Genomic DNA, 21,353 nt, shown 5'->3' on the forward strand with positions numbered 1-21,353 from the left:
GCGTGCTAACTAGCATGTCAGAGCAGAGGTCCGTCACATGTATAGATGCCCTACATTATCCATTTTCCAGTCCTCTGGGAACTTGCCTGTCATCCATGATTTGCAAAAGTCATTGCCAGGGGCTTCAATGTTTTTTTCAGCTAGTTCCTCCAACACCCTGGAGTGATTCGGTCAAGCCTACCAACTTAAATTCATTCATATTTGTCAAAAAATCTCTGTTTATCTATGATGATCTGCAGCCTTTCCCTTTCTTTGTTTATATGTGTTTTGTTAGTCGTCTAATCAGAGTCAAATACATTATTTGTAAAAACTGATGCTAAGTACTCACTGAATAACTCTGCATTTTTTGAGATTCTATTAATAACCAACCGGCCCTTATTGTTGAGCAGTTTCCCTGCTCTTTCCTTCCTGTGTGACATGTTTATGTTTCTTGTAGTCTTTAACAATGCTTGCCAGTTGTATCTTTTTTTTTTATTTCTACTCTCCCAATTTTCTTCCTGCAAGTTCTTGCTATCCCTGGTATACTTTCTTATTGATTCACCCTTATTTCCATTGCTTATGTTTTTATTTTCATTTTGAAGTAGCTAACTATCAACTTGCAGAGGCACATCAGTCTCCTGTACAAGCTTTCCAGTGTTGGAATACTGTGTCCTTTAGAATCCAGGAGGATTGGCAGTTTCTAATGTCCTTGGTTTTGCTAGTCCCATACATTCCTTTTCTTAAAACCATGAGCTCTTATATCACAATCATTTCCTCCCATTCTTTTGACCATATTAACGTTCACACTAGTTCTTTCTTATTGTTCAGAAAAAGGTATAAAATGGATGATCCCAGAGTGTTACACTCAGCTTTCTAAAATAGAAAGTAATGCTCTACACACATTAAGAAATGGTTGCACAATTCATTTTGTTCTGCTTGTCTTCCAACAGATAACAGAGAAGTTAAGTACTAATTAGTACTCATTAGTACTAATTTCGCAAATTTTGGATATTTGGGGGTTGGACTAGATGACCTCCTGAAGTCTCTACCAAGTTTTTGTGATTCTACGATTTGTGTTCCTGATTAGGCAGTCTTTAACAGACCCTTACCCTAGCATCTCTACTGTTTTAATCCAACAGACCTGGTGTTTTCCTCCTCTTGCACCATGAAATAAGCCTGTAAATTCTTCATATATAGTACAGAACCACCTTCTTTTTTCGAGTATGTTTCCTTTGGAATAAGCTATACTCCTTAATGTTGACATTCTAATGTGAGAAATTATCCCACCAAGTCTCTGTAATGCCAATTAAGTGATAATTCTCTTTACGTACAATGATTTCCAGTTCATCCTTAGTGCTTCTCATATTCCTTGCAGAGAAAACAAACAATCAGGGGGATATTTTGAATCAAATTCATGCCATCCAATGTGGACAAAAATATTTTACCAATTAAGCTTTGAATCCTACTGATGGCAAAAAGGGATTTCCCCTTGGTGTGATGCAGTTAGGTCATGGAAATATGTACTGAGAAGTCAGAACTGTATCCCATGCCATACGCGTATTTATGGAACAGAAATGCATACAAGTTAAAACCTATGGTTTTCCTCCCTGCTCTGGCTACATCTAGGTATTTCTGTAGTCAGAATTTTTCCGTTCCCTTCTCTCTCAAAAGAAACTAAAAATAAGCCTTGTCATGTTGCCCAAGTACACTGAGAAGACTGCTATAACATGACGTACCAGGGACAGAAATATTAAACTAATCAGGGTGTAGTGAAAAGAAGCTAGTAATAACTCAGCACAAAGGCCATTGCAGCTGAAAAACCACAATTCTGGGAGATGTATAAGGTCCCTCCTGCATTAACAATTTTATATGTTTAATTTTCAAGGGAGGTGGTGCTCACCCCATCCTTGGGGGTCTTCAAGAGGAGACTGAACAGACACCTGGCTGGGGTCACACGACCCCGGGTTTCGTGACCCTTTTCTTGCCTACCACAGGCAGGGGGTCAGGCTAGATGCCCCGCTGAGGTCCCTTCCGACCCGAGAATCTATGAATCTATGAATTTCCTGAGCAATTATGATGATCCCTGAAGTTACAATATAACATGGAATTCCAGTTGCAATACTAGCTTTACCTAGACAGGAAAGAAAATGTGATGACTAATCAAAGTAGCAGCAATGTACTTTTAGCAGAGGAATACCACTGTAATCCCTCAAGTGTAAGGAGTTGCTGATTTGCCCCAGCTTTGCCGACAGTTCAGGGAGAGGTGATTAGAAATCCTTCCTGTGAATGGTTCTTTGTTCCTTCCTCAACTCATCCTAAATAGGTGAACGGAACAGTTCTTTCTCTGCCAATAAAAGGACTCAGAGTCAGGGAAGTGACCTTTTGAACAACTCAACACAAAGCACGGCCAGTTTTGTTTAGGAGGGAGAAACTCTTGCTCTCCATTAAGGGAAACTCTTAATAAAGACAGTAGAAATTGTCATTGTTTGAAAGGCACTGTGGAGAATGGGGAGCTAAAGGCACAGAACTATACTCTTAGATGCAACTCTCTAGGAAAATTCATCAAAGCTAATCTGGCCTTAATTAAACTGCAAAAGCTATTTTTATTCAAATTAAAGAATTACATTTTCAAACAAATAAATCAACGATATATTTATGCTGTGGAAATAATTACCACTTAAACTAAACAGAGACACAGGCATGAATTAACCAAGTCTGTTTACTACTCAACTCTTCTCTCTATGGCTCTTCTATGAAAAGCAGTTATTAGACAACTCACCTGCTCAACACTCATTTGGAAACACTCAGACTCAGAATTCTAGACTCAGAAACTGAACCAATAACTCCTTAATTTAGTCCTATCCAATTTCTAGAATGTTTACTGTGTCATTCAAACAGGTTTTAATGATACATCGTCAAATCCAATTCTCTGAAAAATACGTTTATCCTTGAGTATGTCATACCTTACAAACACAAAAAATACTGCTTGAAAGACATACCAATACCTTCCCCCTAATGTCTGCAGAATCTAGTTATGCACCTGTCTGTTATCTCATTTGTTACCTAAGTGAATTTCAGTCCTTCTGAATAAGGTAACTGACAACTTTTGAGATGACCTCCAATTTATGCAAACAAAATGTATCAAACAAATTATATGGAAAGCATATGCATATTTTAACACAATACTCCTATCACTAGATAAAAGTCAATGCTAAACAATCAAGTTAAAAATGGTGGTAATCATATTAAACCCACTTACAATTCCAGAATAGCTGGATATTTCTATGAACAGTCACTAAATATTTAAATGTTGACATTTAAATTATACTTCAGAATTAGCATTTCACTTAATCCCTTCCACTCTGAGCTGTTTGTTTGTTTTTTCCTTCAGATTTAATAACCCATCTACATCAGTCAAGTTCATCTTTGCAGGTTTATCAATCATGAGAAGTACCAGGTCATAGCACAAACATTTGTTACAGTATTGTGCAGACACAATAAAATGCTAATATTGGAAAAACACTTTTGTACATCCACAAATAACACATATATGTCCATGCTTGTGTTCTGCATTCTGGGGCTCTGAATGCAGGCTGGATACATGACTTAAGAAATGTAAAACAAAATTGGGATGTGCCAACCCAACCCTGTAAGGAAGACTTGGAGATCATATCATTCTTGTTTATCCCAGGAGTTCCCCTATTTCCACCTCCATTTCTATCGTTGACCCCAAGCCTGGACCCCATGCATGATATCTTTACCCAGGAAACCAACTTCAAAAAAGCTGAATGGTGTGGGAATCTTGTGGTCACTGAGGAAAACATAGTTGGTTAAATTAACATGCAGCTTGAGGATTCTAGCCCTTTCTAGCTCTGGTCAGAAATGAGTAGGGGATGAGTGACTCTAGCTGGCATAAAAATCCCTGGTCACTACAACAGAAGGTAGATAAAAAAGACAGTGATGTATAGATTAAAAATAAAAAAGTTTCATAACCAATCACCAAAACCACATTTCTATTCGTAAATTCTCTCAATTAGATGAGCAGCAAGTCCCATCTGAATGTATCCTGTCATAGAAGAAAAGCTTGCAATGTCGATGTTTTTACTGTGGCCCTGATTCAGAAGGTAATTAATCATGTCAGTTCCTTTAAACATGTGAGTAGTCAGAACTATTTATATATTTTTTGTCGTGCGCATGCTTAAGCACCTTCCCGAATCAGGACCTGTATTACTACAAAGATCCTCACATAAATCATCAATGACAGCTCAGAAAAAATATTTCCCTTTGTAGTAGTATACATACAGTCAAGAATGTATGGAAAATTATCACAAATAATACTTGTAGCTAGAATTTATTTTAAGCATTACTGATTAAAATTATGGAAAACACAGATTGATGAAATACATTTCAAATATACAGAACATTTTTTTAAAGAATATTGGTACTGTTCCACCCCCCTTTTTCTTCTATAAAATCTGACCAACCTACTTAGTTTCTATTCTTATCCCTCACTAATTTACATAATTTTAGCACTGCAGAATATAGTTAGCCCAAGATTTTTTTTTTTATAATTACACTCATCATGGAAACTGTCAGTATCTAATGAAGGATAATTTCTGCTATTATAAGAAGCTTAAAAGATCGTTTTCATGAATAATTCTTAATATGAATCATTACATTCAAACAATGTCAGAAACAAAAATGTGTGTACTTGAAAACAACATTCCTTTTTAAGGAAGAATGCAGTTTTTCAAATTCATAAAGCTTAACCATTATACCTGTAAGAACATCAAATTACTGATGCAAGGAAAACAGAATATTTTGTTTTTGCACAAAACCTATTAGGTTAAATATTTATCTTAGTAATAGTATTAGTAGCACATGTACAAGAGATGAATTACTTTTTTCCTCAAAAATAAATCATGGTATGGTCCAACCTTACATTAATTAGCAGATTTTAGGAATGCAATCTTCATCTGCTAGCTTTTGTTCTTAAATAATTTTTTTACTAAGAGCAAGCAAAAATATTTATTAAAACCCTCTCTCAACCAAAAGAAAAATAAAATAATATTCACTGCAATGTCCACTACCTATGTGCAAAATATATTAAACAGTGCATCCCTGTTGTAAAGGAACACAGAAATTGCACTGCTGAGAGAGTTTAAAAGAACAAACTACACAGCATCTTCTGCATTTCAAGTATTGTGTTTTCACTATATAACATGTAGTTCTAATTGTTATTTTGTTGCCTATCTTAAAAAGTTTATCCATCCATTCTTGGCTCCAACAAAAGTGCAAATGTAGACATATTAATTCTGAGATTTCTCCCTTAAAGTTACAGCTGTTTGTTGCTGCAAGTTTTCACTGAAGTCACCCTTCAGGAATCCTGAGGACCAGAATGTTTCATAGTTTCATAACTTTTAGGGTCAGAAGGGACCTGAACAGATCATCAAGTCTGACCCCCTGCCCCAGGCAGCAACAAGTCCTGGAATCATAATACCCCAGCCAGATAGCTATCCAACCTCCTCTTGAAGACCCCCAAGGTAGGGGAGAGCATCACCTCCCTTGGGAGCCCATTCCAGAGCCTGGCAGCCCTAACTATAAAGTAATGCCTCCTGATATCAAGCCTGAACCCGTTCTCCATCAATTTGCAGCCAATATTCCTTGTTATCCCAGGTAGTGCCCAGGGGAACAGAGCCTCACCTATTTTCCGCTGGTCCCTCCTGGTGAGTTCATAGATGGCCACCAGATCCCATCTCAGTCTTCTCTTGTGGAGGCTAAATAGATTCAGGCCCTTTAGTCTATTTTCATAGGGCCTGGCCTGCTGCCCCCTGACCATGCGAGTGGCCCTCCTCTGGACCCTCTCAAGGTTAGCTACATCCCTCTTGAAGTGCAGCACCCAGAACTGGATGCATTTTAAGTTGGAGGAATCAAAATTAGGCTCCCATAAGTCATTTTTCAATGTTCTGTAAGAAGGAACCCTGGTTAGCAGTCCTCCTGGACTGCTGAACAGCAGGCTGGGAGCAGCGTGATGAGCTCTCTAGGACCTGGGCCCACTTGAGGGCTATGCCAGAGGATATAGGGGAGCTTTGATGGGAGCATGCATTCCAACTATGCTGCTATATTTATTCATGATCTTGAAGACTTCCTTCACCCCTCCCAGATTCCCAGTCTCTCAGAGCACTTACACAAGTTACATTTTTCATATGAATGGGCTTCTGAAAACACTCTACAACCATAACATAACACATGCATGGCTGCAGAGCACTTTTTAAATGGCTGATCACACAAAAAATTAACCCTTGTCAAAGCAGCTATTAGCTGAAGTTGCTACAGAACAGAGCACTTTAGGGAACTATTGTTCCATCAGCGGTTAATTTTTAGCTATGCCCCTGGGGCTGTCAGTGGCCAGGGGAAGGGAAGAGGAGAGAGGGAGGGAGCAGCACACAGCTGCCAACTGGGCTTTGCCTAGCTGGAGCTGGATGCGGGGTGGGATAGAACGAAGCCCCCTCACCTCATGGGCACCCCCTAGCTACCCCAGCTGGGATACTGGGGAGAACCAGGCTGAGCCCACAAGGTGAGGGGGCTCTGTTCCACCCTGCCCTCCACCCCCAGCCACAACAAAGCCAAACCACCAGCAGCTGTTACTGCCACTGTCAAGAAGCTTGGATGGGCAGTGGAGGAAGGGAGCCCCCAAACCTCACAGGCCTGGCCTGGTTCTCCCCAATACACCTGACCCAACAGTTAGAGCCTCCTGAACCAACAGACAGTCTAGTCTGTTGGGTCAGGGAGGGACTATCATTCATGGCACTTTGTGTAAAGCGCCATGAGTTAGAGCGCAGCCCTTAAATGTCTGTAGGCACCTTCAGTCTCCCAGTCATTGCAAGGTTCTCTCTAGTCACTGAGAAACCATTCTCATTCTCTGCCAGCTCCCAGATTGCTTTTTTGTTCTCCTCCTCCTCTCTTCTTCCTGAGCCCTGAGAAATTCCCTCCACTTTTCAATACTCTGGCCTCACAGTTGGAAGGCTTCTAAGAACTTGCAAAATATTTTCTCTTCTCTTAATTTGTTTTTCCTTGTCAGATTTGCCAGGAATTGGAAACTCGGTAAGTGCTTTGTTCCTAAGGATATGGTCTGCTCAGGTAAAAATCCTATGTATAATGAGAAAAATAGGTGTTACAGTTCTTTGTTCAGTTTCCATGCCACAAAACATTTTTCCTCCCTCAATTTCGGGATACCATCCTTATAGCCTCTTCCCATTTCTTCCCATTTGGGTTGAAACATTGATGAAACAAGACCTGTTTGTACTTCCAACAGGTTTGCACTGAGTGCCATCTATTGTGGCTGCCATCTATTGTGTACTGTAAAATGTACAGTCTCATGCTATCGGTTTATTTTATCAAGGTATTAGTTCTTAGGAAAGCCCCCTAGAGACTGTTTGATTGCCAGATATACCCCAGGAATGTAACACAAATGTAACAAGGACATTTTCTGTAACACCTCTGAAAAGACATCTCAGCATCAAAATAAATAACCAATATAAAAATAGGCTGAAGTTTGGAATAGTCTAAGAGTGACATATTTTAAAATACAGACAACTTTGCATAGTGGTTTCATGATTCTGCAATAATTTAAAAAACAAGCAACTAGATCAGGTTTTTAGGAAAAAAATAATTAGAAGTCTAAACAGGTGTGTTTTTGAGCTTTTTCATCAGTAATCTAGCCACAGTACTTTAGTAAATACATTTCCTACACTGTTACCATGCGTGTAGAGGAGTCCTGCACAGGTCCTCATTCCGGTGAGAACACAGCTGTTTTGGAAGTATTACAATTGCCTGGGCTTGTCTATATCCAGAAATCAAAGGTCTTGATTTTGACTCTGAAATGTACATGATATTAAAAGAATGAGTTCCTTAAGAAACTGGAACTTTGTGCAACTACATATACTATATTATTTAGAGTTTCAAAGATTAAATGAATTATTAATGGGCTCCACACTGCAGTAAGTGATGTATAAACATTGCAGTAATAATTTCTAGATGACTATTGCGTACAAGTAATAATAAATTGACTGCAGCGAAACATATAAGTAAAAATACTTGACAGGATTTAAGATTATGGTGCTTTATACACTCACTAAATTTTAGGAACCATGAGTTGGAAGGTCAAGTTCTTCCAACTGCCAGGGAATGTATAGCTGACAGTAAAATGCCACATCCAGGAGTGTCTATAACACCTCAACACTATACATTCTTCCGAAGTTTCAGCAAATGAAGTTTGACCCATGCAAGTGAAGTCTCAGATAAATATTTAGCCCTTTATTAAGGTATTTATGCCATGCTCAGCACCAAAGTGTAGGATTATTAGAATGCCTACCACCCCGCTATGCTTTTCCTAGGTTTCAGGTAAGAGGAAACAATTCAGTATGAACAAAGCATTTTTCACCTCAAATTATAAAATACTGATGCACCTGGTAATAATGCAGACATTTTATTATAGCAATAATTAATCTTCTAAATAACCTGTTTGCAACTTTCTAAACCAGGGGCAGGCAACTACAGCCCACAGTGTCTGGCCTGTGGCGGGTCCTTCAGTCCCACCTGGCCCAGCGTCTGGGCATCCTCCAGCCCCTTGGGCACGCAGTGGGGCTGGACCAGCTCTGCAGCTGGACTGCCTTTCTAAGCAGCCCAGGAGCTGTCACTACCACTGGCCCAAGCCCCATGGTACTGGCCAGGACCCATGCAAACAGCCCGCGGCAACTCCCCAGAACTGCCTACGTGACCAACAGGCTCAAAGAATTGCCCACCCTTGTTCTAGGCTTTGGCAGAACAGCAGGCAAAACAGTTCCAGCCTATCACCCCCAGAGATGTGCTGACAGGCTGGAACTCTTGTTTGTCTTGCTCATTTTCAAGAGGCCTAGGATAACCTGCAGAAGCACGGCTAAATCAGAATGCCCCTGTCATACAGTACTAGAGATGTGCACTGGTATCCATAACAGATTTTCACTCCAAAATCAAGTACATCCAAAGGCTACTTCAATCCCAAATAGAGAGCTGAATCAAAAGGAGAAGCTAGCCCAAAATTATTTCAGAACCATGAAGGTGGTTAAGAATTTCAAACCTCAGAAATCTTGTTTCTTAACAAAATATTCAGACCTAAACATGCATTGACTGAAACATTTCTGTCCTTCAAAGCTCTTTCCCCCACTCAAAAGTTGACAGATTTTCTTTGAAATCAAGGGCTGCTGGAAGAAATTGTGAAGAATAAAACTTCTATTATATATAAGATGCTTGTTTTACACCTTGTATCCCCTCCCAACACACATAACTGAAGCCTCCCATCAACAAATCAGTCTGATTTGAGAGAACTGGCTTCTCAAACTGTACTGGGGCCAGACTGTGTAGAAGAGTCTACTATACCTGCCACAATAAGAACACAAATATGCAAACTGTAAATAATATCACTCAATATTTATGCGGTCTTTTGCTAAGCACAAGGATAGATTCACAAACATGTACTAGATGCAACGCAAGGTAAATGACACCAGGGAAACAATGAGACAATCTGGCATTTACCAACTTGGACATATTCCTCCCATATTCAATGGTTATCATCAGGGTGTCTGCACTCAATAATATTTTAAGGGATCTAGCTCAACATCAGCTGCTATAGGTTTATGAACCTGTACCTGACCACAGCACGTGACAGAAGAACTTGTTAGTTAAAGGATGGCAGCAGTGTACATTTTACAGGCTAAAGACAAGGTGGCACAGCTTATGAAGTATTCTGATAGCAATGTGGATAATGCCTTCCATATCACTGTGACATGCTGCACTCTACCCAACGTATACCAGGATATAGATGAGAAATTTTGCTTGAAGTTAGCTCAAGACACTGCTAGTTTGTAGATTCTGTATAAGCAACCAGAAAATCCACCTATGTGAAGTGGGGGCAGGGCATTAAAGGAAATAAGACAATTGTGTGCCTACCTCCTTGCACTAGAAGAGGGTGTATATGAGGAACTGTGATGCTGTGTACTCCTACAGTATACTTGTGACTGTATTTATGTGCCAGATCTCCAAGAAATTTCAGTTAATACAGACAGTTGAATTTGTAACCCCCTACCACCTGGGACAGTGTTTTACGGCTAAGAATGATATAACTTTCCATCAGTCTACCAAGGTAGGGTGTTAGAGAGAGTAACATTAACTGAAATCTGCCCTGAGGCAAACCTGCTTTTAATTTTCTTTGGTAATTATTTCAAACTTTGCAAGAAAGAATCTGTTTAAATTCACCCCTTCCCCACTTGGAATCCATCTGGAACACGTATGGTGAGGAGGTGGAGGAGAAGGACAAGCAACATGGTGTGGATTCTACCCTCAACTAAAACTAAAGCAATTACAATTTTATTGGTCATAATCCAGAGCTCTCTCCCGGGTATGCTATAGTTTCCTCTATAACAACAACAAACACAATGGCTGTTCTTTGTCCAGCTGTGGATCTAACTCATACTCCAAAGCATTGTCCCTCTCCACAATGCTTCTTGGGTCAATCCCCAAACAGATGCTTGGAATACAACCCCATGAGATCACCCCAACTATGTAGTCATGTGGCTTGCTCCAGCAAAGTGATTTATTCTAGCTTCATAATCTGTACTTTTGCTTTCTCCCCTCTCCCACCAGGGTTTCCTCTGCTGCTAGTTCCATCTTCCTTGCCCAAGCCTAAAAATTAGGCCATCCCTGATCAAAAACCATACAACTCTGTGGGCTCTACACTAGGGGTGGATAAAAACTTCTGGTCAAAACTTCTCAAAGTAATAGCAGATACCTGTTAAACTACCCTTTGCCTTACAGTTGATACCCTCTACGTTTTTGTTTTCTACACTGTAAGAGAAAACACTTGTAGACTGTAAAGCCCCCTACTTGATCTCCACTTCCAGCAGCTTCTTTCTTTCAGATGTTTTCATATCAGTGCACATTTCAAATGTTACTCCAAAAATCCCTCTCCTGGATGAACTCGCACCAAAGACTAGGAAGAATCCTGATGTGCTCTTTTTGGCCAGCTAGCAGCAATCTGGGGATGGGGGTGGAAGGAGAGGTGGAGGACAGGGGTAGACAGGCATCTTCTAAAGCTTTTTGGCTGACTTGAGCTGAGTATGGTAGAAAATGGAGCAGACTGCTTGAAATGAAGGTCTAAATTATATATAAATAAGCGAGCAACTTCTGTTGCATAGGAGGAAAATAAGAAGCGAGTAGACAGACGGGCCAGACTGTACAGGGCTAGGGCACTGTGGATAGCACTGGAGGATTATCAAAACTAGAGCTGCTACCATGTTTAGCTACATCCAACTGCAAAGTGGGTGGTCAGAATCTATCTTAAAGCAAAACGCAGTCTTTATTGTGTACTTCAATCCCTGGTATGCTAGCCCAGGTTCACCACACACATTAACATGGGCATAAAAATGTTATGAAAGGAGGATTAAGGGGGATCGGGCTGAAATCTAAGTAAACCAGCAATGTAGGCATACCCCAAAGTGGAGTTTAAAGGGCAAAAGTGAGGGCACAGAGCAGTTTACAATCAGTTATGTTACCAAAATGGCCTTTATAGTTTGATATAGGCATACACTACTCTATCATCCATATATATGGGTATATCTTGTCCATCTTGTCCATCCTGATAATACAAAAATGCTATTCAAATGTTAGTAGAGTTTTATTTTCATCTCTAAATAACATGCCAAATTCTCTGCTGGTATAACTGTCAGAATCAGAAAATTAAGGTTGAAAGGGACCTCAGGAGGTCAACTAGTCTAACCCCCTGCTGAAGCAGGATCATCCCCAACTAGATCATCCCACTCAAGGCTTTGTCTACCCAGGTCTGAAAAACCTTCAAGGATGAAGACTCCACCATTTCTCTGGGTAACTTGTTCCAGTGTTTTACCACCCTCCTAATGAGTAGGTTCTTCCTAATATCTAACCTAAACTTCCCTTGCTGCAGCTTGAGACCACTGTTCCTTGTTCTGGCATGTGCCACCACTGAAAACGAGTCTAGCTCCATCCTCTTTGGAACCACCCTTCAGGTGGTTGAAGGTTGCTATTAAACCCCCCCTCAGTCTTCTTTTCTCCAGACTAAGTAAGCACAAACTAAATAAGATGAATATGCTTCTCCTCAGAAGTCACATGTCCCAGCCCCCTAACCATTTGCATTGCCCTCCACTGGACTCTCTCGAATTTGTCTACAAATTAAATAACACCATTTGTCACAGTGTCAGTTAAACCCAATAAAATCATGACACAATATGCTGAGTTTGAATCCAGTCTAGGCCCTAATTTGAAAAAGCTTTTGAGCACGTCAGAGTTAAGAATAACAAAATATTTTTTATTCCGATAAATTTTTTATATGGCACATTGATTCTGTTGAGTACTACTAAAAAGCCTACCAGATGAGGAATCAAAAGATATACCAGATAACTCAAAGCCAGAATACTGTGTAGCATTCAAGTTATGTCATAGCAAACAATGTTTCTGCCTGATGCACATCGCACAGCCCCAAAAGTTTAAATGACAGCAGTTGTAACTCCTGCCCAATTGACCTGGGAAAGAGGGCATACTTTTGTCCCCATGATTTGAAATATGATCTCTTTTTTTTTTTTGTCAGGTTTTTAACCTCTCTAAAAATCGAGCGATAGCTATGAGTTGTTGCCCGAAAGCAATATTTTCCTTTAAAAGCATTTAACATAGCTCCTACCTGGCATCTTTGAGCTTTCAGCAACAAAACACTGCTCAATGAGGCTACGACAAGGAAGATATGGAGGGTGCTCTGCGTTAGCTGTAACAAAATACTATTTTGTGCTGTTACCACACACAAACTCTTATCTTTAAGAACTTATTCCTAAACTCAAAATAAACTTGTGTATTAGCAACATTAATTTAGCTGACCTGCTATTTTTGTACCTAACTGATTTCAGTAATATTAGAAATAGGAAAATATTTCTGAGCCAGGGCTTCATATTACAAAGAATAGAGTTAATATTTTACAGAATAATCATAATGCTTACACAGGCTATTTACTAAACTAAGAGGGTTCTATTTATTTCCCCTCCTACCTTCAACTTCAGTTTGCCAGTAAAACGGTTTCAATTAAAAAAGCCAGACACTATCCAGTCTTACACAATACAGCAAAGCAATACAAACTCAGTCGCCATTGCATTCCATTCCAGGCTGCTGGAATAGAAATTGACATGCCTACAACTAAACAAGAGAGGAAACATACTTTGGATCTCCTCTCTCAAAGCATCATGGCAGGGAGGGAAGGTGGGGAGCTTGTGAGCAGAACTTTCCTGAAGGGCCTGGTCCCCTGGAGCAGCCAGCCAAATCATTGCTGCCCTGTGCTTTCAGCAGTTCTCAGCACTCTTCTGCAGCCAATACAGCATGTAGAGCACACTCAGATGTATGAACAGAAGCACCTAGGCTACAGGCCATTTGCAGCACAGGCCATCTGCATGGCACCTGTCCAATCCCTCTATACTGTTTGTGCAGTGCTCTCACAGTAGGCTTTCCTGCCAGGGAACAAAACCACAAGAATTCTTGAATACCTGTATGTATCCTCTAACACACTTTGGAGAATACCATATTTTGTCATATACACAGAGGGGTGGAGCATGGGGCCCAAGCCGGTGCCTGGAGCCAGGGCTGGTGGGGGCCCACACCCAGGGCAGGGGGCAGGAGCGCAGCAGCCTGTTCCAGCGTGTGGGGCCCATGCCAGGGCCCAGGGCCAAGACCAGCAAGAGCCCACGCCCAGAGCGTGGCAGCAAGAGAACCAGTGCCCGGGCTGGGACATGGTGCCAGAGTGGGTGGGGGGCGGGGAGCAGCGGCTGTAACAGAGGTGAGGAGTGCAGGGCCTGCACTGGTGCCTGGGGCCAGGGCCGGTGAGGGCCCATGCCCAGAGTGGGTCGGCAGAAGCGCAGGGCCCGCACCGGTGTCCGGGTGCAGGCGTGGCAGGGGCCAGTGTCCAGGCTGGCAAGTGGGGCCAGAGAGGCCAGCAGGCAGGCAAAGCAGGTGGGGAGAAGCAACAGCAGTGAGCTAGAGCACCAGCAGGCAGGTAGGGCAGTGGGGAGAGGCAGCAGCAGGCTGGGCAGTAGCCAATTAATCTCTATTTACATTAATTTCTATGGGAAAATGGGTTTCACTTAGTGCAGTTCCGCTTAACACTCAGTTTTTCTGGAATCAATTAAGAGCACTAAGTGGGGGTTGCCTGTATATGTCTTGTTTTGGAACAACAGACTAAAGAAAAACAAAAAATATTGTCCTTTCTGGTAACTGAGTAGCAGCAGCCAGGGAACTGAGCCTGTTCTCAGGCCTGCTGCCAGCCCCGCATGCCAAATTGGACCTGTATACCAATTCAGCACACCAGGGGACAGGCTGTGGGCCAAGTCTAACACCACATGGTGGCTCTGGTACACCAAGTCAAAGATCACACACCGGACCCAAGGCCATATGTTGGCTCAAGGGCCATGGGCTGGGTCAAATGTGGCACACCAAGTCCAGAACCACACACCAGGTTCAGGGCCACGCACTGGCCACCTGTCGGTTTAGATCCAGTGTGCTTTCGTCCCCTCTTATTTAGCCTGCATGTTAGTTCTGGGGCTGACCACACAGTGACTCTGGAGCCACATGCTGGGGCTGACCCTGTGTGCTGTATCCAGAGGTCAGCACAAGTCAGGTCACAGACCAACCCTGTGTGCCAATCTGATCCAGCCAGGGAACTCACTGGTGTGGAAATGTGGTATTGGGAGAGTGGTGGCAGCATTAACTGCCTCACAGAGCCACAGCAATTCACTGCCACCACTCTCCCAATACCAAATTTTTGGACCCATGGGGATCCTTTTCCTCACATACAGTATACATCCCACTTTTCATAAGATCAGATAGTTTGGGGGGAGAAGATACAAGTTATATGCAAGAAAATAAAGAATTATGAAGACTCAAATGTTATTCTCAGTCTTCTCTATGTTAAACTCCAAAAAGCCAAACAAAATGAAGAATTTTGCATCTCAAGTGGCGATGCCTGAAAACAAAAACACTACCCATAATAATAATAAAAAAGCCCTGCAAACTTACCCTTGGTTTCACATTCTTTTGTCTTGCAAAATATACATTACAGTTGCATCTGCCTAGGTACTTAAATAGTCTCTTCCAAAACAATTGCCGAGTATAATATGCTTGTAAATTGATATTTTCAATTATGAGCCATGGGATTGTATACAGATGATGAAGGCTTTTTCATGAAGAATAAATAAAATTTGTTGCAGAGTTTTTAGTTTCTTACCACATAACTTAGGGTTGTAGGTTGTAGCCGTATTGGTTTAAGGACACAGGCAGACAAGGTTTTTTGGGTGGATGTGTATAACAGGGGCTCAAGCAGAAGCCCTGTTACTGAGTAAAACCCAGGACACCAGTAAATGGGAGAACACAAGCACAGCAGTGGGGGGTTAACACACTGGGAAGGATAAGGGTAATTAAGCCTACTACTGTGCATAAAAGGTGGAGCCAGGGATCCCACATTTGCCCTCGGGGCATTGGAGAAAAAGCAGAGAGCAACACAGAGACAGCCAAGCAACACGAGGCTTGGCAAGCAGAGACTTGGGAGACTGACGTCATACTGGTGAGGCTGGGGGCACTCCCACAGAGGGTGGGCAGCTGGCAAGACCTCCAAGAGGCCAGGTACGCTGCTCTGGAGAAAAGATCTGGAGAAAATTGTACCCCCCACAATCAGGACGGCCAGAAGACTGCCGCAATCGGGAGAACAAAGCAATGTGGCAATGAGATAAGCAGTGGAACAGCCGTTTCTGTGCTAATGAGGCAATTAGTGCAGTTATTTACATTGTATCAGTCCCAATAAAGACTGACACTTGGTGAAGATGACACCTAGGTGCCTTATTACTTATCACCCTCTCCTTCGGGAATTAACATCCTTACTTTTCCATCTCCTTAGTCGTGGCAGATGAGTCTTCAAGGGAAAAGGGGTGGGTAACCGACACCCGCTCACAATGTGACACCTTTTATTAGTGTGTGTTCATTCTGGTACACAGTTGTTGTTTGGTTTCTCCTACATATTTTGCAATTGTTTGAGAATTTTTTGTCCAGGTTCCAGGGAACGATGGTATATCATAAGCAATGGTATGCAATGAGTGGAGATTTTTGTTTTGTACTGCAGCAATTCTGCACATGGTGTCCATGCGGCTCTTTCAAAAATATGTTCTCTCTCTCTGGAAAAGTGTCCTTGTTGGGTGAAAGCCCTTTTGAGATTTGTGAGGTGACAAGAGTGAGATTACAACTCAGAATAAAGACCTAATGATATCACTGAATGTATACACTTCATCCTCACACACAACTTCAGTTTCAATAACCAACACTTCCTCCAGACCATGGACACAGCTATGGGCACCAAAATGGCCCCATAATATACCAACCTTTTTATGGTCCACCTAGGAGAATTCCTCAAGAACTGTACCATCAAACCCACGCTATACCTCAGATACATAGACGGCATCATCATTTGGACCAAAAACCTACGATCTCTGATTGATTTCCATCACAAATTCAATAGCTATCACCCCTCCATCAGACTATTTCTTGAATGCTCCAGCACCAACATTTCCTTTTTAGACACTATGATCAATATCCAAAATGGTAAAATACAAACCACCATATACAAGAAACCCACGGACCAACATGCATTATCTACACAGAACCAGCAATCACCCTAAACACACCAAGAAAGCTGTAATATACAGCCTAGCCCTCCAATACCACTGAATTTGCACTAAGGAGAATACCTCTGATTGTCACCTCACAAATCTCAAAAATGCGTTTATCCAAATGACACTCATCCAGAGAAGTAGATCGTGCTTTTGAAAAGGCCACCTGCATACCACGTGAAGAACTGCTGCAGTACAAAAAGAAAATCCCAACAAATTGCACGCCATTGCTTATGACATACTACCATCCATCCCTGGAACCTATACAGAAAATCCTTTAAAAATTGCAACCCATACTAGAAGATGACCCAATTCTCAAAGACATCTTTTCAGACCCACCCATCCTACCCTTTAAACAAGCACTGAACCTCACCAACCTCATCACCAGAAGCAAACGTCTTATGGCCCAAAGCACACCAAATGGATTCAGACCATGTCGGGACAAAAAATGTAAAACCTGCCAATACATCTCCACCACTTCCACAATAACATCCCACAACAGAATCATCACCATTCCTGGATCTTACACCTGCACCTCCAGAAATGTAATATATATCTCATCCAGTGCACCAAATGCCCTAATAGAAAATACGTAGGAGAAACCAAACAACAACTACGTACCAGACTGAATGCACACTGAAAATCTATCAAAGACAAGAATATCCAAGTACCTGTGGGAGCACACTTTTTACAAGATAACCACTCTCTCTCCAATATCTCAGTTCTAATCCTCAAAAGGAATTTACAAAACCCCTGTCATAAACAACCTTACAAACTTCACTTCATAAATCTACTGGATACAAAAAAACATGGACTAAATATAGACATTGGATTTATGGTAGATCACAACTTGACTGCTACCCAATAACCCCAGGTAACCTGTCTGCATTTCACCAGCTACATTCTATCACCAGTTCTACATTCCTCTTTCCCACCACCCTTCCCGGCTCTTACCTATTGTGTCCCACTCCCTCAGATCCTCACTGCCACACATTTGCATTTTCACAGACCTGCATTTTTCATATTGGCTTCTATTCTACCCAGGACAGCAGACAAACACCAAGGGACTCTCCCAATGCCAGAAGAAGGGTGCTTGTGCATGAAAGCTTGCAAAGAACATTTTTTCCAACTATTTAGTTGGTCTAATAAAAGATATCACATCTACCCAAAGAACCTTGTCTTACCACATAATTTAAACCTATAAGTTTATATTGGGGCTGAATGGAAACTTATCTCATTTCAAACACATCACTGAAAGGAAAATGTATCTATTTCATAAAGAACATTCTAAACATTTAGTTTCTGTAATTATGGCCCATTTTAAGATTTCAAAGGTCCTAAAGAAATTGGCTGACATCATAGCACAACCAATGGCAAGGATATTTGAGAAACTGTGGCACTCAGGAGAGGTTCCAGAAGATAGGAAGAGGACCAATGTGGTGCCTATCTTCAAGAAAGGAAGGAAGATCCAGTGAACTACAGGCCAATCAGTTTAACCTCAATCCCTGGAAAGATCTTGGAAAAAATCATCAAAGAATCCATCAACAACAGCTAACAGAAGGCAACATTCTGAGAGATAGCCAACATGGCTTCACTGCAGGTAGGTCTTGCCTGACCAACCTCATTTCCTTCTATGACCAGGTGACGCATCACCTGGACAAGGGAAAAGAGGTTACTTGGATTTCAAAAAAGCCTTTGACTTGGTCTCCCATGATGTCTTCGTGGTAAAACTGAGGACCTGTGGCCTTGACAACATTACAGTCCAATGGCTGGGGAACTGGCTCCATAGTCAGACCCAGAGAGTGATAGTCAATGGAACTGAATCAACATGGCGCACAGTGTCCAGTGGCCTCCCACAGGGTTCAGAACTTGGACCAGTACTCTTTAATATATTCATAAATTATCTGGATTCAGGTGTCAGAGTAGGACTGGCTAAGTTCACAGACAACACCAAATTACGGGGAAGTACGGTCACACTAGAGAATAGGCTAGCAATTCAGGCTGACCTGGACAGGCTCACAAAGTAGGCGGATCAAAACCTGATGATATTCAACATAGAGAAATGCAAGGTTCTGCACCAGGAGAAAGAACCCACATCAGACTTACAGGCTTGGCAGTGCTACACTCACTAGGACCATGACTGAAAGAGACTTGGGGGTCATGATTGATCACAAGATGAACATGAGCCACCAATCCAAGGCAATGCCACAGCCAGCAAAGCAAATAAAACTCTACCCATACATCTCAAGCAAAAGCCAAGAAGTCATCCTTCTGCTTTACTCTGCCTTGGTAGGCCACAGCTGGAGTACTGCACCCAATTCTGGGCTCCATACTTTAGAATGGATGTGGAGAAGCTTGAGACTATCGGTATCGACCTGGAAGGGTGTGGGCAGTGGAGTCCCACAGGGCTCGGTCCTAGGACTGATACTCTTCAATGTCTTCATCAGCAACTTGGATGAGGAAGTGAAGTGTACTCTGTCCAAGTTTGCGGATGACACAAAAATGTAGGGAGAAGTAGACATGCCGGAGGGCAGGGAACAACTACAAGCAGACCTGGACAGGTTGGACAAGTGGGCAGAAAACAACAGAATGCAGTTCAACATGGAGAAATGCAAAGTGCTGCACCTAGGGAGGAAAAATGTCCAGCATACCTACTGCCTAGGAAATGACCTGCTTGGTGGCACGGAAGCGGAAAGGGATCTTGGAGTCCTAGTGGACTCCAAGATGAACATGAGTCGTCAGTGTAATGAAGCCATCAGAAAAGCTAATGGCACTTTATCGTGCATCAGCAGATGCATGACGAACAGATCCAAGGAGGTGATACTTCCCCTCTATCGGGCGCTGGTCAGACCACAGTTGGAATACTGCGTTCAATTTTGGGCGCCACGCTTCAAGAGAGATGTGGATAACCTGGAGAGGGTCCAGAGAAGGGCCACTCATATGGTTAAGGGCTTGCAGGCCAAGCCCTATGAGGAGAGACTGGGGCACCTGGACCTCTTCAGCCTCCGCAAGAGAAGGTTGAGAGGTGATCTTGTAGCTGCCTAAAAGTTCATCATGGGGGCACAGAAGGGAATTGGTGAGGTTTTACTCACCAAGGCACCCCCGGGGGGGTTACAAAAAATAATGGCCACAAGCTAGCAGAGAGCAGATTTAGACTAGACATTAGGAAGAACTTCTTCACAGTTAGAGTGGCCAAAGTCTGGAATGGGCTCCCAAGGGAGGTGGTGCTCTCCCCTACCCTGGGGGTCTTCAAGAGGAGGTTAGATAGGCATCTAGCTGGGGTCATCTAGACCCAGCACTCTTTCCTGCCTATGCAGGGGATCAGACTCGATGATCTATTGAGGTCCCTTCCAACCCTAGTATCTATGAATCTATGAGAGAGTCAAGAGGTCACATGATTAGAGGCCAAGAGAACAGGCCTTATGAGAAGAGGCTTAGAGCCATGGGACTCTTCAGCCTGGAGAAGTGAAGGTTCAGGAAGAACTTGGTGGCAGCCTGTAAGTATATAAGGGGTGTGAATAAGGAAATGGGAGAACGTCTGGTCACCAGGACACCCCAAGGGAAGATAAGGTCACAAACTGTTGGAAGACTGTTTTAGATTGGAAATAAGGAAAAACTTCTTCACTGTCCAAGTCTCCAAAGTCTGGAATAGACTTCCCCAGAAGTGGTGCAAGCACCTACTCTGGATATGTTGAAGAAATGCCTGGATGGACCCAATGAACTTGCAAGGTCCCTTCCAGCCCTAATATCTATGAAATCTATGATATCTACTTAAAACTGTTATAAATTAAGTCTTTATGCCATTTCAAACCACTTTTACAAAGAGATATCTGTGTACCAATATCATTGTTAATAATAAAACATAATATATGAAAGTGCAACTCTTCCACAACAAAAGTCATAAGAAGAACTTTATGCTGTACTGAATCAATAATTAAAATGTAACTCCAAAACTGTAGGTTTTTTAAATTAGTTTAATTCTTGAAGATAAATAAAATGCAAATATTGGGCAGTCTGTGAATTCAGCCTACGAGAATAAGAATCAGCTAATGAAAGTACTTGTCACTTTTGCATTAATAGTTATTTTACAAAGTATTTTATAACTCCCCCTTAAACGCAGTATTTAATTTAAAGCAAGCAAGGGATTATTCTAAACAAACTATTAACAACGTGGAAACTCCAGCTGCTAACTTATCAGCTTCCCTCAAATGTGAGAAACAGGAACTGTAACTGGTCAGGACTATAAGGGGCCCTCTAAACATGACATTTATTCCATTACTAATGTGTTAATTGTCACATAAATGGCAACAGTACTACATGTGCACCCAATGTAATGTGCCATATCATGGCAAACCAGGCTTAAAATAGGTTCCAGCTAAAATGGAACTCTTGAAACTGAATATGTGGCATGCTGAAGGCTGCAACAAGGCTGGTGCTGCCAATTAGTTGATTTTCAGCCCCAGCCTGGAGACAGCCCAGTGTCCCAAACCAGCCTCAGTGCTGTGCCAGGGCTGGGACCAAGACCGACAATCAGCTGATCAGCAATCCCAATCCTGTGACAGCCCAAAATCTTGAACCAACCCTAGTGCTGTGCCACAGCCAGGCTGACAATCAGCT

At 42.1% G+C, this 21,353-nt stretch overlaps 1 protein-coding gene across 4 annotated transcripts in view; it reads right to left on the minus strand.

Moving 5' to 3' along the window:
• SNX29 (sorting nexin 29) overlaps window positions 1–21,353 on the minus strand; it is a 454,827-nt gene that overhangs the window by 318,023 nt on the left and 115,451 nt on the right. The window lies entirely within an intron of this gene.

Source organism: Alligator mississippiensis, chromosome 13, assembly GCF_030867095.1.
Source record: "Alligator mississippiensis isolate rAllMis1 chromosome 13, rAllMis1, whole genome shotgun sequence".
NCBI classification, from domain to species: Eukaryota; Metazoa; Chordata; order Crocodylia; family Alligatoridae; genus Alligator; species Alligator mississippiensis.